The sequence below is a fragment of the Panthera uncia genome, chromosome B1 (assembly GCF_023721935.1).
Source record: "Panthera uncia isolate 11264 chromosome B1, Puncia_PCG_1.0, whole genome shotgun sequence".
In the NCBI taxonomy this organism is placed as follows: Eukaryota; Metazoa; Chordata; class Mammalia; order Carnivora; family Felidae; genus Panthera; species Panthera uncia.
This window is the reverse complement of record NC_064811.1, coordinates 98992097-99010133: the sequence shown is the minus strand read 5'-3', so window position 1 is coordinate 99010133 and position 18037 is coordinate 98992097. Positions and strand designations below refer to the sequence as shown.

Genomic DNA, 18037 nt, shown 5'->3' with positions numbered 1-18037 from the left:
TGATCTTTTAAAAACAGAAATCCTTTATTTATCATCAGAAACAGAATAAAAGGTCACATTTTTTAACCAAAATCCACAGGTCCATAACAATTTGGTTCCTGCCTATATCTGAGATCTCATTTTGTGACACAATCCCACATCACTGTATTAATCACACTGTACATTGAATAATATCAAGCTTTATTCCCCTTTCAGGATTTTGCCCAGGTCACTCTCATTTCAAGTTTTTTAAATTATTACTTAATACTTTAAAAATACAATCAACTACTCAAAGTAAAAAATGACAACAATGTATTAGGGGCTTAATAACATTATGTATAAGTAAAATGTATGACAGCAATATCACAAAGACAGACAGGGAAGTAATGGAAGGACACAATATCCAAAGCTCTTATTCTATACGTGAGGTATTAGAATATCACTTAGAGGTAGACTGTGAGAGGTTACAGATGTATAATATATACTCTGAAATAACCCCAAAAATAAATAGCAGAGTTATAATAAACTGACAAAAGGAAGTAAAATGAAATTCCAATAAATTAGACTATTAGATTAACAATCTATTAGATTTTTAAAAATGGGGAAAAGGAATTGTATATATCTGATATAACCAATTAATTTTGGAATTTTATGATATTAATTTCTTGCTCCTAATAGACTGAATTATATTTACAATAATATAATTTTCTCTTTACCTATTATATTACAATCACTTCAAATGCCACAATCAGTTATTTAAAAATGTAAATTAATACATCTTGTTATGGACCACATAATATTTTAAATTGTAATATTTCTTTCCAAGTATAACCAATGGTTCTTCTTTTTGTCATGATTTTCAAACATTCTTAAACAACTTTTAAATTATCTCTAAAGAAAATGATAAATATAAGATAGATATGTCAATGTCTCATAAAATAAGAACATTTTCTCCAAGTTATACCTACCTTCCACATAATTTGGAAGGAAGATTCCTTAGTGGCATGAAGAATGCTAACTCGTTATTCCCATTTCTTTTTCTGGAATTCAAACTGGAGAAAACAAATGAGAGTCAAGTGGCAGGAAATTTGCTTTGACCTTTCTAACTAAACCTTCTGTTACATAAATTTGAACTTTTCCACTGACTGGTAGGTTATATATATATATAGAATATCATCAACTGTCATTTCTTTTCAGGGATGAGACTAGATGTGTTCCTGGTACCTTCCTCTGAGGTCTGCTCAATCTACTGAATTAGTTACCTTTATGCTGATTATCCCAGAGTTAAGATTGGGGGAAGGTTGCTGAAATTACCTCTCACATACTGATAGAGAATATATCTATCGGGAGGAGAGCTCCATTTATCTGGGTTTAGGTTGCATGTGGAAATTTATCCATTGTAGGAACCTGACTGTTGTTCCAACCAGATGAAGAGTGACTTACCCGATTGAAAATTTTAGGAGAATGAATTTATTGGTTCAATATAGACCGCTCCTCTCTCAGAGGCGACCTGACCTTGGAAAGTATACATTGGGGTCAACTTTCTGTGATAGACAGTTTTCTGCCATAAGAAGGAGCTTGTGCCTGTCTAAATTAGAGGTGCATATACCTGTTTGGCATAGATTATAAGAAATCCAAATTGTTATTTTACCCAGGTAGAAGTAGTTTAATGAATAAATAACAATTTATGAATGAATAAATAACAATTAGGGAAGGCTTATACTATGAGAAGAATAAATTACATTTTGGGGTTAAGAAAGGTAGCAATACTTCTCAATGAACATATGGAATCCAGAGCCTAAGAGTCAATTTAAAATGCCTATGCTGGAATACTCTGATTCTAAAATTCAGCTTTCTCTTTAATAAAAGTGATATATTAAGTGATTATTTTCTTCTTTCAAAATCCTGCATCTGTCTCTGGATTGGTTCCAGACTTAGGGTAAGGACAAAGGAGTAGTACTTATTGATCCAGTAAACCCCAACACCTTGGTAAATGGGCAGGAAACCTTGAGAATTAAGTAAGAGATGGATGAGGGAGGGGGCAAAATTACACCGGAAATCAGTGTTTTGATCAGGGCTGGGATTTAGTGTATTGAGCTAAGTGAGCTTTGGATCCTGGGTGAGACATGGAGTCGGGCAAGTAACTTGAGATTCTTTCGACAGTGCTGGCTGAACTTGCAGGTGTGGCTGAGGCAGGGATTAGATATTTTTAGGCATTGTTGGATGTAATAATATTTGCAGCTTTTATTGTGTCTTTGAGTCAAGACACAATTCAAGCTTGCATTTTAAGGTCCAACGGCAGATGTGTGGCATGGCCTTAACATGTGGCTGCTTGCTGGGCCTTGTCTGCTTCTGAGATGTGCGCCACCAGCTCTGGGACCCTCAAGTATATAGTAACTGTTCTTGGGATGAGCACCATACAGTTGCAGAATGTGGGGGGGGGGGGTGGAGGAAGCCCTTTCTAGAGAGAAAAACTGCATCTTTTCACATGGTCCACTCCAGTCAAAGGGTCTCTAGCAGCAGATGCAAATGAATCCCAGAGGGTTCTGTTGCCTACACAGCAAGTAAATGATGAAGGTAAGCAAAACAGAAGAAGTTATGGAGAGTCCTTTGATGATAATTATGACTACTTACAGTGTCAGACTAAAAGGCTTTGTGTGTGTGTGTGTGTGTGTGTGTGTGTGTGTAAGTTTACTTATTTATTTTGAGAGAGAAAGAATGAGGAATGGCAGAGAGAGGGGGACAGAAGATCTGACGTGGGCTCTATGCTGACAGCAGGGAGCCCGATGTGGGGCTCAAACTCACAAACCGTGAGATCATGACCTGAGTCGAAGTCAGACACTTAACTGACTGAGCCACTCAGGTGCCCCATTAGACTGAAAGTTTTTAAGAATTGTGTGATTTAGAAAGACTACTCCTGTACTAGTGTGCATGATATATTGAAGACAAGAAAACCAGATTGTGGAAGGAGTGGAAAGGCCATCACAACAGAGCAGACATAAAACAGCCAAGGTGTGAGCTAGAGTGATGGTAATTGGGATGAAAACCTGCATCCTGAGTGAGAGACCTGATAAGACTCAGTGACAGCAAGGATGGAGGCAGAACAAAAGTTGGAAGAGCAGTGCTCCCATGATATAAAGAGCAAGCACAAGGGGTCAGTTTGGAAGATGCCATGGACCTATGGGCTTCATAAAGATAGCCATCTGATTGGAAATGTACAGAGAATACCTGGAAAATGCAGAACCATAGTCTAAGGGAGAGACTGGGATTGGAAATTTAGCTATGGAAATCACAGAGGTTATGGCTAATTGAGAGAAAGTGTGTAAAAAGAGAAAAATAGTAAAAGACAAGACACAATTTCCTGCTGGCCTTAAGGAACTAGAAATTAGAACAAAAGGCCATGGAAACCAAGAAACAGACTCTTAACTCTAGAGAACAAACTGATGGTTACCAGAGGGGAGGTGGGTGGGGGATGGGTGAAATAGGTGTTGGGGATTAAGGAATGCACTTGCTGTGAGGAGCACTGGGTGATGTATGGAAGTGTGGAATCACTGTATCGTGCACCTGAAACTAACAATTCACTGTATGTTAACTGACTGGAATTTAAATAAAAACATTAAAAATTAATAAAGTAATGAAATATATGCATAAGGGGGAAAAAGCCATGAAAGAAGACAAGAAAGGAAGAGTCAAAGAGATGAGAAAGAAACAACTAAGATTTGTCACAAAACCCAATTAAGAAGGATGGAGAATCTCAAAATATAAAAGGTGCAGGAAAATATTCTGGAGAATCTAAAGTGCATCAAATGTTCAACGGCATTCATTTAGTCATGTAATCAGCAACTGTTAACAGAATTCTTAACAGGTGCCAACACTGTGCAAGGTCCTGGGCATAAAATAGAAAAGCCTCAAACTCTTCCTTCTTAGATCTTACAGTGTAGTAAAAGAAATGGCTATTAATCAACTTGACTGTATAAATAAATAATTACCAACTGCAATGAGTGCAATGTATGGAAATCCAAGGCTGTAGAAATGAGTGTGCACAATAGGGGAACCTTATCTATTTGGGGAGAGTCAGAAAGATAAAGGATGGTTTCCTGGGATCTTGAATATATTTGATACCCACATGTGCAGGAATCCTCTGGTACTGCTATTGGGCTTGCAAGCAAAGAGTGACATCATTGTTCTCATCATTAAAAAAAAAAAAAAGAACATGAAAACATATATACATTTCCTAGTGCAAACAACTAGACCTCCATTTTGAAAGAAAAGCAATATTAAAGAATTTTTATAATTCATTCATTGTTAAGACATTTTGCACCACTGTTTACAAGGAAAAGACACATCATGAAAAGCAATGTGTGGGAACATTCAAAATTATTTTTTAATAATATGTGACATATTATACGAGTGCCATAAAAGGAAATGTGTATTTTGGCTTTGATTTCTGCATAAAAATTTATCACTGAAAAAGATATTTTCATTTGGAAATCAATATTTTGGTTCTTAGGGCTAAAGCAAAGGCTTTGCTTGGAAATTTACTTTTTTTTTTTTTTATGTTTGTTCATTTTTGAGAGAGAGAGTAGGGGAGGGGCAGACAGAGAGGGATACAGAATCTGAAGCAGGATCTGGGCTCTGAGTTGTAAGCACAGAGCCCAATGCAGGGCAACCCACGAGCCGTGAGATCATGACCTGAGCCGAAGTCAGACGCTTGACTGACTCAGCTGTCTAGGTGCCCTGGAAATTACTTTCTTTTATACTTACTGTGAGGACAGAAATCTAGGAACGTAGAGTGCCATGACAACAACCATTGATCAAACACTGATATTCCCATGCAGTTCCTATCTGTTTAATTCATAAAGTTATCTCACAAAATTTGAAAAGCAAAGGCTTTAACACCTCATGCATGCAGTAAAAGTACTAAAAGTTGATTTACCTAAAAATTAAGAAATCAGGTTCAGAAATTGGAGCAGTACTTCTCAGAAAACAACTTTGATGCAAATTATACCATTACCCTCAGAATGTGCTGAAGATTGTGTTCTTAGTATTGCAATATTATAATTTATTTCTTAAAAGCAAAGTTAGACTCCTTTTAGAAACTTTCTTGAGAAACATATTAAAAGTTTGTTGATGGAGTTTCAGATTTCACATTGCATGTGATGTTCAACAGACTACTACTTGTTGAGATTTGGTGTAATATTAAAGAAGAATATCAACAATTATCTGCAAAGGTTATTAAAATGTTCCTCCCTTTCCTAACTATACATTTGTAGGAAGCTGAGTTTTCTTCATATACTTCAACCAAAATAGCACATTGTAACAAATTGAATGCAGAAGCAAATAAAAGAATCCAGCAGTCTTCTGCTATGCCATATACAAAAGGCGTTTACAAAAATGGAAAACTGTGGGGCACCTGGGTGGTTCAGTCAGTTAAGCATCTGACGTCAGCTCAGGTCATGATCTCGCAGTTTGTGGGTCTGAGCCCTGCATTGGGCCCTGTGCTGACAGCTCACAGCATGGAGTCTGCTTCTGATTCTGTGTCTCCTGCTCTCTGCCTCTCTCTCTCTCTCAAAAATAAACATTAAAAACAATTTTTTTAATAGAAAATTGTGCTGTCCTCAACAGATCTTGTTTTGTATTGGAAAAACTATATTACTTATGTTAATATATAATGGTTATTCATCGTTATTTTTAAATGAATTAATTTCTCAGATTTACCATCTAATGTAATAACCATAGATGTAATATAAAGAAAAGGCCTTTGAGAGTCTTCAATAATTTTTGAGACTACAAAGTTGTGCTGAGATCCTGGATAAATACATGGTTACTATTCGTTATTTGGGATCATTCTTGGGATGCTTTAAACACAACATACTTCTCACAGTTTAGGATGAAACTGTAACTTTCAGTGAGTGGTTTACTTCAACAGCATGGCCAAATTAGTAGTGCCAAGGAAAGGACAGAGGATTTGTCCTTGCAGGTATTTGCCTTTACAGAGATTTCAGAGGACAGGGAAAAATCATTGTCAAACTACACATTACCTATGCTGAGATTGTAAAGTATATGTTGTTTGAAACTTAAAATAGCTATATTTCTTCCAAATTATAAAAAAAAATCATTAAAAATGTAAGCCAATTCCATAAAAAAAAGAATTTATCCATCACCCAAAGACAGTGTTAACATTTTAGTATCTTTTCTTTCAGACACGTTTTTCGTATTATAGTGTTTGTGTGTGCATGTGAATGTGTGTGTATGTCTAAGGAAGAAATAATCCATGTGTAAACTTAGCTACAAGAGTTCTATGATAAAAAATTTCAGCTTGGAAATCTCTGGATTCTGAAAATCACGGGGGGTTGAGTAAGAAAGCTATCATATAAAGTTAAGTGTTAATTCCACTAAATCAAATGTAAACTGCCTTAAATGCTACAATAATAAAATTAAGTTTTAAAACTAAAATGTAGCTGAGTAACATATCTGGACATTAAACTACTTTCCAATTAGGGGCACCTGGGTGGCCCAGTCAGCTAAGCATCCAACTTCTGCTCAGGTCATGATCTTACAGTTCGTGGGTTCGAGCCCTGCATCAAGTTCTGTGCTGACAGCTCAGAGCCTGGAGCCTGTTTCAGATTCTGTGTTTCCCTCTTCCTCTGGCCCACCCCCACTCATGCTCTGTCTCAAAAATACATAAACATTAAAAAAAAAACAAAAAAAAACTTTAGGGATCTTAATATACAGAAGCCATTCTAATCATATTTAAATGCTATTACAAGTTAGAATAAGCACAAGTGAATTGTCACAGTACTATTCTGGTATTTGGTTTATTAAGAATGCATATATAAAAAAAAAAGAATGCTTCTATTTTAAAAATCTTGTCTCACTGGATCTCTACCTTATCTACCAAATTTAGCTTTAAAATCTTACTTAAAAAAGTAATGTAACCCTACAACATTTAAGTCATGTGAAAGGTAGGAAGTAATTAGTATCAAATGTTTCTTAAATTAAAGACCATCTGCTTTTAATTTTTCCTCAGATGTCTTATCCACCTTCACTATAGAAAATATTAACTTTCCACAGATTAAGCATAATTGAAACAATTTCTAAGAAGGAGAAAAACTGGTAGAACTGACCATTATACACTAAAGTTGAAATGATAACATCCAAAAATGTGCAGGTGAATGCTTTTTTCTTAACTACCTGGCAAATGTTTCAACCCAAGGACTGCGCTCCTAAAAAAGGAAATAAATACTCAAGTGGCCTTCTGAATTATTTTATGTATCACGTTCAGGCATTACTGATGAGTTCCAGTAATCAGATTTTGAAGAACAATTACCTGAAATAATTTACTGAAGAGATTTTTCATTATACCATAGTAAAAAGTATCATTGTATTTCAATATATCTTAGATTAAATGAGTTGTTTTGAGCAAAACAAACTCAATTTTTTGAGTTTTAACCGAATACAAAGTTTATAAACTTTAATTTTAAATGATTTCTTCTTGGGGCACCTGGATGGCTTGGTCGGTTAAGCGTCCGACTTTGGCTCAGGTCATGATCTCACGGTCCGTGAGTTCAAGCCCCATGTTGGGCTCTGTGCTGACTGCTCAGAGCCTGGAGCCTATTTCAGATTCTGTGTCTCCCTCTCTCTCTGCCCCTCCCCTGTTCATGCTCTGTCTCTCTCTGTCTCAAAAATAAATAAACGTTAAAAAAAAATTTAAAATGATTTCTTCTTGATTTCAAAGTTGTCTTGCACATTGCTCATTTACACATGATACGTATATGAACTGAAAAGGCATCAGACATGAAGAAAGGCATTTACAGACTAATGTAAACAATAAAATAAGAATCATGTTAACTTGCCATTGTATTTTCAGCTTAAAAAATGCTAACTTATTAAATTATTGTCATTAAGGAGCATATTTAATTAATATGAAGAGCACTTACTAAAAACATTCACTTGTTTTAGATGTTATCAAAATCACAGTTTAATCTAAATGGACATAAAAATGTTGGACTTCAAATAATGCCATTTATATGCATGTAGATGTTCTCACAGGCTGTATAAAGTCCCCACCATGTTCATTTTAAGATGGATATATACAGCATTTACTTCAGTTCACAAAGTGTGGGCATAAAACAATCTACAGAAGCTTTTTATAGGGTTTAAAAGAGTTCTAATCACCCATGCCAACTGCACTCCTCTCTCAACACAAAACTGCTTTTGAAACCAAGCATTCATTTGCTAAAACAAGGCATCTGCTGTTAAAGAGATTGATTATCCTGGGGCCTGACCTAATTGGGAGATTAGATATGCTTCTCTACTATGGATGGCATGGTTTATAAAGAAAAAAAAATTAGACCCAAAAAAGAGCAAACTTCTTTTGGACTACAGTGCACTTTTATTTATTTCTAATTTTCTTTAAACAGAAACAAACAATATTGTGAGTATCAGGTTGGTGAAATTAGTGTGTTATGAGTTAAAAGTTCATTGAGTCTACCGTGTCGTTTCTTTAGTAACAGGTACACATTCACTTTCACCACAGAAACCAAACATTACCAAAAAATGTCATTTTGGTCATATCCTACTGAGTTAAGATCATTATACAATATAGCACACACACACATGCACACTCACACAAAATCTGGCCTTTTACTGATGCTATCATTTCGGTGTTTTCTATTGCCAGTTAGGTGTCGGTTTTTCCCCCAAACACAGACATCACCTCATTGCTGTGGCTAATTGCATTTTTCTTTCTAGTCTTTGACAACCAGACCTTTGTTAATGCTATTCACCAATATATCAGACTCAGGTCATCCATCCAAAACATGACAAAAGACCCAGATGCTCATGTAAATTGCACTCCCCAAAAGTACTGCCCTCTTCCTCCATGCAGATACAGATCTGTGACCCCCTCCCATTTTTGTACACTCCCTTTGTTTTCACTCAATCTTTCATGGTTGGAAAAAGTGGTTTTTATAGGCTTTAAGAAACACTATACTTTGTTTACAAAATAAGTCAAATAATCAAGTTAATCATGAAATCAGATAAATTTTCCATACAAAATTTAAAAAAAACGCTTATTTCAGTTGAATTTCAAAATGGGGATTCATTTTCCACAATGAAGACATTTTCTATCCACTTTTTAACCTTTCCTGAGCTCTCAAGATAAAACTAAGTTTGATTGTCCTCTTTCACTGAATAAAAAAGTTTTCACGTAGAAGTGTCCAAGCAGAAGTGCAGGGCTAAATCATTTCCAAAATATCCCTTAATTGAAAAGTCAATCTTATGTACTTGATGCTTTCTTATTGCCTTCAGGATAATTTGCGTCAAGCATTAATCACTCAAAATTTCTACTTTCCTAAAGCCTTAAGTAACTTGAAAATAATTTTGAGATACTTAAAATTACTATAATTCTGCCTTTAAAGGAAGATTATTGGGGATTCAAACGGCATAGGCAACACACTGTGTGTGTGTAGATACATCCATATTTCAGGCTCAAGACTTCTTTCCATTCATTTTCCACCTTTTATATATTTTCACCTCATATACTTAAATGCTTACCATGTTTTAGATACTAAGTCACTGGAAGAGAAGGCAGAAACTGGTAATTTATTAAGTAGAAAAACAATGTATCCAGATAGGAACCAACAGCAATATTCAGTATTTTAAGGAGAGCATCAAGATCAAGTTAATATATATGATATTCTGACTTTAAAGAGTTTCAATTTGAATAAAATTGAGTGAAACTTACTAAAATGGTAAGAAATCTGCAGGGTTACTAGAGCTACTACTATCCTTACCTTCTACTCACAAATACAACCACACTAAGTTTAACATGCTCATCTGTCAGTTATAATACCAAGAAAAAAAAAAGGCAGAAATACTTTACGGAATTTATATAATAAAATGACATAAAACATTAGTAACCATTAAACCTTAGCAAATACTATGGATTATGGCAGTAAAATTAGGAACTGAATGACTCAGGAATGACTCAGGAACTGAATAGCATCAGTTTATTGGAATCTTCCATGGTAAAGCTGAAATGTGCAGGCCTACTCTTTGAATCAAGTCAGAACTTAGCAGGGCTCACACAAAAAAGAGCAGTGGGAGACAAACTAAACAAGGTCAAAAGGAAAGAGTAGGAACTAAGAAGAAGACTGAAAGTTTGGAGGAATTAAAGAACCAGAAATCAAAGTCACCAAAAATAGGGGAAAAGAAAGGGGAGACTGATGAATCTAAGAAAATGAGGCAAACCCAGGGATTCTCCTGATAATTAGAGTACTCACTGCAATTGAAACAGTGAAGAAAACAGTCTTGAGTTCTTCTTGCCTAGACTGTTACTATAGCTTTCCAATGTGTATTTCACACCAGCTACCATCATGTTACTAAAACATGACTTTAATTATATTTTTCCCAACTTCAAAAACTTCCAGTGGCTTTCTCATGTCTGCTGCGGAAAGCCTCAACTTGTCAGCCTGCCACACAAGACTCCCTAGAACCCAGATGTGATTTAAGTACATGAAGACTGCGTCCTGGGTAAAGTGGGCTAGTTTGGGGCTTACACACTTTTGGTCTATTAAGTACTGTGTCTGTAATGTCTACATCCAATGTCTACCTAGATGTCTATATCCAAAAACGTTATTGTCCTACGTTTTCTTTATGACCCACATCAGACTTAATGTTCTCCATTTAACCTTGCCTTACCATCACCTGTCTTTGTCTGATGAAGTTCCAAGTACTCTTCAAGTTCTATGTCCTTCAAGAAATATTCCCATAGTTATCTTTGAATTCATTTTCTATTTACTGCATACATTCACTTGATTTATCTTATACCTCCTTATTTGTAGCTATTTTAGTGTATTGGCTCTGCAACTAGATTTGCCTGGAAAAGACTGTGTTTTTCCCCGTTGTCTCCATACAACTCTACATCATGAGGTAAGTAGTACTCAGTAAAGCATCCATCAAGGAACAAGGCTCTGTACTGTTATTTCTCCTTGGTTGATTTCTCTTTCAATTCCCCATAATGGCTGCTCCAAAAATCTTTCCAACCCTTTTTCTTGTCTGCTTCTCTTTGCTCTTCCCCACTTCCCTATCTTGCCTCCTCATCCGTTGAGAAACTGAAGGCTATTTCTCACTTCACTTAATGTTCCATGAAAAATAAGAATTTACCTATACTCTGCCTCTCCTTTCTTGAATATTTTGATTTTGAAAGAGGGAAATGTCTCTTTTAAGGCTTATTCTCCATTTGGGCCCTTGATGCTACCGCTTTCTGTGGTCTCCAATGTCTGGCTCTATCAGTTACACCTTTCCAACTTTCAACTTCAATTTTTATATTTCTCTGCCTCTCCCTTCCTCTTTATTTTATTCCTAAAAATAAAATTCCCCACACCCAGCAATCACTCATATTATTTCCCCACTCTCCAATTTCCTTACCAACAGACCTTTGCTGTCTCCTTATCCCTTCCAAACTCCTGGTGAAAGACTTCTGTCCCCTACCATGTGACCCAAATTACTTCCTCTTAGTTCAACAAAGATCTTCTAAGTATAAAATCTGATGTTTTCCCAGTCATTATTTGTGGTTTGTGTACTAGACTACCAAAATAGTATTTTTTTTCCACCTAACTCAAATAGGTATCCCAGGTTTTTACAGCATTCATTCCTCTCATGATTTGCCTCCTACTTCTCCACTTCCGAGTTTCTTTCATTGTCTCTTTCTCCACGTATCATTGTATTAGTCATTACTCCCAGATCCCTCCCGGAGTCTTTTCTCTTCCTGACCTAAACTCACTTGAAGGAAAACTAATCCAACTGCACAAACTTGGTTATCATCTCCATGTATACACTTCCTCTATGACCTCTAAGATTCCAGACTTTATTCTTCAGAGATCAACCAAACACATCTGATCACATTTTCAAAATGCCTCTCAGATTTGTCATCTCTTTGCATTCTTAAAGTACTGGATATTCTTTCTTGTTTTCTTTTGTCAGGACTATCCAGAGTTGGTAAGCTGAGCAGTGGGCTGGATTTCAATTACCATTCTGTCCCTTGGCCAGAGCATTTATAAAGTGCACAAAATATGAAACTACTTCTATCATTGTAATCCTAGTCAGGGTACCCATTTTGGCTGCCTACTCTTAATCAGAAGAGCCAGTGCTCTACCCTGGGCCCTACCTCTTGTCTCTCTTCCTCCATTTTTGGCCTCTTCTCCTTGCTTCAACCTTTATCTTAAACTGACAGTCTTCCCTCCTACCTTGAGTATCCATTAGGTTTCCAGCCATTCAGTTACATTGTATTCCACTGTTAGATGAATCCTAGGAGTTTCACATCAGGAATGGAGGGAGGGTCAGGACATAAGGACCCACTATGGATTACCTCAAGGTAGATTATCTAAAATATAGCCCGGTATTTTACACTTTCAGAATTCACATCCTGCTACAGTGCCTGGCAGAAAATAAGTGCTCAATGAATGTTAGCTATTATAATTATCTCTTGCTTGCCCTAATGTCAACAGAGTGTCTGTCTGTCCTCACCTTTTCCTTAAGCTGCATTAACTAAGGGCTTCTTTAGTTATCCTAAACCCAACATGTACCAGACTCAAGAAAGGTGCTTGGGAAAGTGGGGGAAAGCTATCTAAATAATTATAATAATAATCATTAGCACTAATTTAACAATAACAATATATTAACCATAAACCAAATTTTTGGTTATATTATCTCATGTAATCTTCCAAAAACTTTATGGAACAAGTATTATTGCTACTTCCAGTTTACAGATGAGGAAAAAAGACCTTATATAATCCTTCTTAAATTGTCCAGATATTCTGCCTTTAAAATGTTTCTCTAGAACATGAGAGGATGACGTCCTTTTCTTGCACACCTGTCTGTGAACTCTGCTTATGGTAGATTGGTTGGAGACTGCTGCTTCCTCAGACAATTCCAAGACTCTCCACCTCTATGCTACCAGTAGTAAAGTTTTTTCATGTGATCCAAGGGGACTTTTACCATATAAGAATTTTTTGAAACTCCTTAGAGCGCTTTTATTCTGTGCCTTCAGCAGGTTTAAGTGGAAAATGAATGGTGTTCAAAAGTTTGGGGCACCCCTTCCCAATGAAAATAATGTATTTTCCTCACAGGATTGGTGTGACAGAAGCCAGCATGGAAAATGATAGTTCAAATTTCCACACAAGCAAGTCAGCCATCCAAGCTACATTTATTCCATATTTACCTGGGAGAGAGGGCAAGCCAGGAACACCATCATCCCCAATTCAGGGTGCCTTATCCTTCAACCAATAGGGTTTATGCACACATACTTTTTTTTTTCTTTTTTTTTAATGTTTACTTATTTTGAAAGAGAGAGAGGAGCACAAGCGCAGGAGAGAGAGAGAGAGGGAGACAGAGAATCCCAAGAAGGCTCTGCCCACCAGCTCAATTCATGAACCGTGAGATCATGACCTGAGCCAAAACTAAGAGTTGGACACCTAACTCACAGAGCCACCCAGGCATCCCTCTGCATACATACTTTTAACTGATGATTTCCAGTGGAAAATGTGCACAAAACAATCCGTTGGGGGGCAGGAAGAACTGTTAGAACTTCTATTTACATTGACTTTTTAATATAAGAAAATGAGCTGCGGTAAAATGTAGCAAATGGATTGGCACCACTACCTTCACACGGTCTACATATCAGAAAGTCAAAGATCACTCACTACGGGTATATCTTGAGGAAATGAAGGCCAACCAGTTCAAATTTAATTGCCCTCCCCTAGCACTCAGTACTGTGCTAACAACAATTTCAGGAAAATTAACACTCAGGATGTTCTTTCGAAGAAAGAGTGATTGTTTTAAATGAATAAGCAAATGTTTTTCAAAAGACAGTCACACTGCTGAGAGGGCATGTTTGTATCAATTTTTTTTAAAAAAATCTATACAATTGAAAAACTTGGAAACCAATTTTTCTAATCTATTTATAATTTTTCTAAACTACAAATTATTTTCGAAGGCTATTAAAAGATAGAAACAATCAGTTCAATTAGTTCCAAACTAATAGGAAAATGAGTTTTCATATTTTTAAGAAATGGGTCAAAACTGCTTTAAACCTTTGTTTAGACCCATTTATTAAAATTATAAAAATACAAATTAAAATAAATAGTAAGTCAACAATGAACTTCTTCCATTTGCATCTTCATGTTTTTGTGATATATTCTTTTTTTAGCTCTGATGGTCAAAAAGCCAAAAACAAGCTCAAAAACAAACAAACAAAACCCCAAGTATTAAAATAAGCCAAACTAAGTATCAGACTGTTATTTATTTTTTAATTGTTTTTAATGTTTGTTTATTTTTGAGAGAGAGAGACAGAGAGCAAGCAAGGGAGGGACAGAGAGAGAGGGAGATAGAATCCAAAGCAGGCTCCAGGCTCTGTGCTGTCAGCACAGAGAGCCTGATGCAGGGCTCGAATTCATGAGCCATGAGATAATGAGCTGAGGTGAAGTCAGATGCTCAACCAACTGAGCCACCCAGGTGCCCCTAAGTATCAGACTTTTAAATCATTCTTTACAAAAAATTAAACTAAATTTTAAAAAAATAATGAGGCGTATTAACCACATAAATTTTAAGTCATTAATACATTTAGTGAAAGTAAAATAATTTATGTTCTAGTGATATAACAAGAATAATTTTATTTTTTTAAGAGAGAGAGAGTGCACGTGTTTAAGTGGGGGAGAGAGATTGAATCTTTAGCAGTCTCCATGCTCAACAAAAAGCCCAACATGGGGCTCAATCTCATGACTGTGAGATCATGACCTGAGCTAAAATCAAGATTCAGACACTTAACCAACTCAGCCACCCAGAAACCCTACAAAAATCATTTTTAAAAGAAACATTTCTTTATCTCATCTTTCTTAATTTCTAACATCTGTGTATGTTTTAAATATATATATAAATATTTATTATGCTTATATACATAAAATATAAATATAGCTTAGAAAATGTTTATAATTTAGAGATAAATAAACTTATATTGATGAGTATTCATCACTTTTTCGGTTACTGAGGGGATACACCATAAACAACAAGATCTTGGAGAAAAAGGAGGGTACATGCACATTTCCAGAGTCCTTCAAATAACCTTGCTTCAAATTCAGATACACTTGAGGCATTAGGTAACTTCCTGCCCTTCCCACACTCCTGATCTTTTTCCTAAAGTGGCAGCCATCCTAGGTATAGAAACACATAACTTCGTAAGTCCTTAAGATGTTCAACCATATTACAACAGTATATTTGGCTGCTTTTATGAGTTAAATATTATAATTTCTTATTAACCTAATGGAAACTAAAGATAACTCAAATTTAATAAAACTCTTACTGTAAAATTCCAGAAATAAAAAGGAACATATCTTATTAATAATTCTTTAATTATACAAACTCATAACCACACCTCACTTAAGAATAACAAAATTCTGTGAACACATTTTAAAATATCTAAATGCTAGTCTGTTGTTTCTCATACTAGGACTGCAAGAATATTCTTGGAGATACACAAATTAAATGAAACTTCAAGTTTCCTTTTATTTTGATATCAATGTAACACAAGCTTAAAAAGGTACATTCTGGATCATCCAAAAGACTACACTAAAAAAGATAATTGCCATCTATTTCAGTGTGAAAAGTTAGCACCTTTATTTACAACTATACTGAGACTAAGCAATAATAAAAAGACACCATTTGATTTTTAATCCACTTGGTCTCCAAAACTAAACCTGCAACTCTAGAGTTTCAGGAAGCTTTTTTGTTGTCAGTTGATGCTAAATAGATTATGCACCTTACTCAAGAATAAAAAACACTGTCATATTCAATTTATAAGTGGGAAATCCCAGCAGAAATAATAGAATTAATGTGCATGACTGATCTGTAACCTGATAAATACGGCTTGACTACTATATTCTTTGAATGAGCTATAAACACAAGATACAAGTCAGGTTATAAGAGAACTGTTCCAATTTAAAAAGCCAGTTTATCTAAATAGAAAAATATAACCAAATTTAAAGTAAGGTGATTTTTCATGTTTTCACAAAGCTTTTTCTTCCCATAAATACTTTATAAATTGATATTCATAACTATTTAAGAAAGATCCAAACTTATTGTTTATTTATTTTATTTTGTCTATAGCACTCTTCAAAAAAATATCTTCCATTTACTTAAGTAACATCATGGTCTAATTATCAGTCGATAGATTTAGCACAACTAATTCATCTTTATTTACATATTAGACAACAACACAAATAACCCTACATACAGAATATTCAGAAACAACAAACTAAAAATGTACAATAGGCATAAAATGTTAAATCAAATTTAATATATAATTATAAAATCATTTAAGAAATTAAATCTATTTTTATTAATTTAATAGCAACCATGGCTTTTTAATTCTTCACAGAGGCTTTGTGTTGGTAGTTTTATATCTGAAATTGTTCTAAGTTGTTTTGAATTTCAATTATATTTTAAAATACACTGTGCTATCAAATCTAACCGATTGCAGAACCCATTCTTCATATATATATTTCACACACATATTCTATCAAACAGTCTCTGGGGATTAAATATGAGTAAGATTATCACCTACCTTTCAAATTACACCTTTCGTTACCTAATCATGATTGAGCCATGAAAAGACTTCCAAGTGACTATATGCCATTATCATTAGAGAATTATAGTAAAATACCAAAACAAAATCATAACAAAACATGGTAATACTTTCTGGTAAAAACTGCTCATAATTTTCATTACAAGAACTTATGAATTATTAATATGTTTCAGTAATATTTTTTCCTAACTTTTACTAAAGATAAGATTATAATATTCTATATGTACAACTGGATCATTAAAAATTATAAATTACACCAGTATAGAGATATATATGTTCACTTTATTCAGCCATTGCTTATTAATATAATGTCATAATTCAAATTGTTGTGCTATCTTTTTGAATATATGAGCCAACAATCAAAGAAAGTCCTTAGGAGGAAAGTATGTGACGAAAATGGCTCTTTATGACAATATCCTTTTTTTAAAAAAAAAGCCAGTTCTCCAAACTGACATAATAATTATTACCTATGTACACAATAATTTTTTCTCAAAATTTAAAGTTTTTTTTAATGTTTATTTATTTTTGAGAGAGAGAGAGACAGAGCGCAAGTAGGGGAGGGGCAGAGACGGAGAGACACAGAATCCCAAGAAGGCTCCAGGCTCTGAGCTGTCAGCACAGAGTCTGATGTAGAGCTCAAACTCACCGACCTGGGCCAAAGTCCTCTGCTTAACCAACTGAGACACCCAGGTGCCCCAGTTTTCCCCAAAATTTATTAAATGAATTTCTTATTAATATTATCATAAAGATAAGTATCCCTCACTGTTTTATCAGATTTAGAATAAACTGTTCTATGTCAAGATATTGGCCTCGAGAATAAAATAACACCTAGTGATTTGAAGGAAAACGCTCATAAGTCTGTAAGAATAATGATTCAACTATCTAAAATGTTTTCTTTTCCATGTATAAAAATATACAAATTAAATGTAAATATGAATAGTGATTTATTACTATTACTGGTTACTATTTATCACTGATACATTAAATGTTTAAAAGAAAGATATGAATTCTATAATATATTATGATTTAACACTTCATTCTGATGTATTCCACATATACAAATACCTTAGAAGCCACTGAATATATTTTTCTTTTATTTTACTTTGAACAGAAGCACAAATTGAAGCATATTTACACTGAATTTTTAAAAGGTATTATTTCATATGCAAACAGTGCCATCTTGTGGCAGCTGAAACTATGTGTATTGACATAAAATTCATTATGGATTGTAATTGCCATTTTCTTGACAAGTTATGTGTACAGCTTATTGAATAAAAACCTTTAACCTAAAATCAGTTGATTTTTGTAAAAATAACCTTTAAAACAAGAGTATTAATTAGCATGTCTTCAAACTGATAAAATTTTTTAAAAAGACTAAGAACCCTAGATTCTACCACTAAATCTTCTAACTAGATA

General features: G+C 34.7%; 1 long non-coding RNA gene across 1 annotated transcript in view; it reads right to left on the bottom strand.

Annotated features, from left to right (window-relative positions):
• The window catches only part of LOC125923074 (uncharacterized), a 32602-nt gene that overhangs the window by 10897 nt on the left and 3668 nt on the right, over positions 1-18037 (bottom strand). Inside the window, exon 3 of the long non-coding RNA XR_007457885.1 lies at positions 948-1031. This is a non-coding gene — a long non-coding RNA (uncharacterized LOC125923074). The remainder of the gene's footprint in view (positions 1-947; positions 1032-18037) is intronic.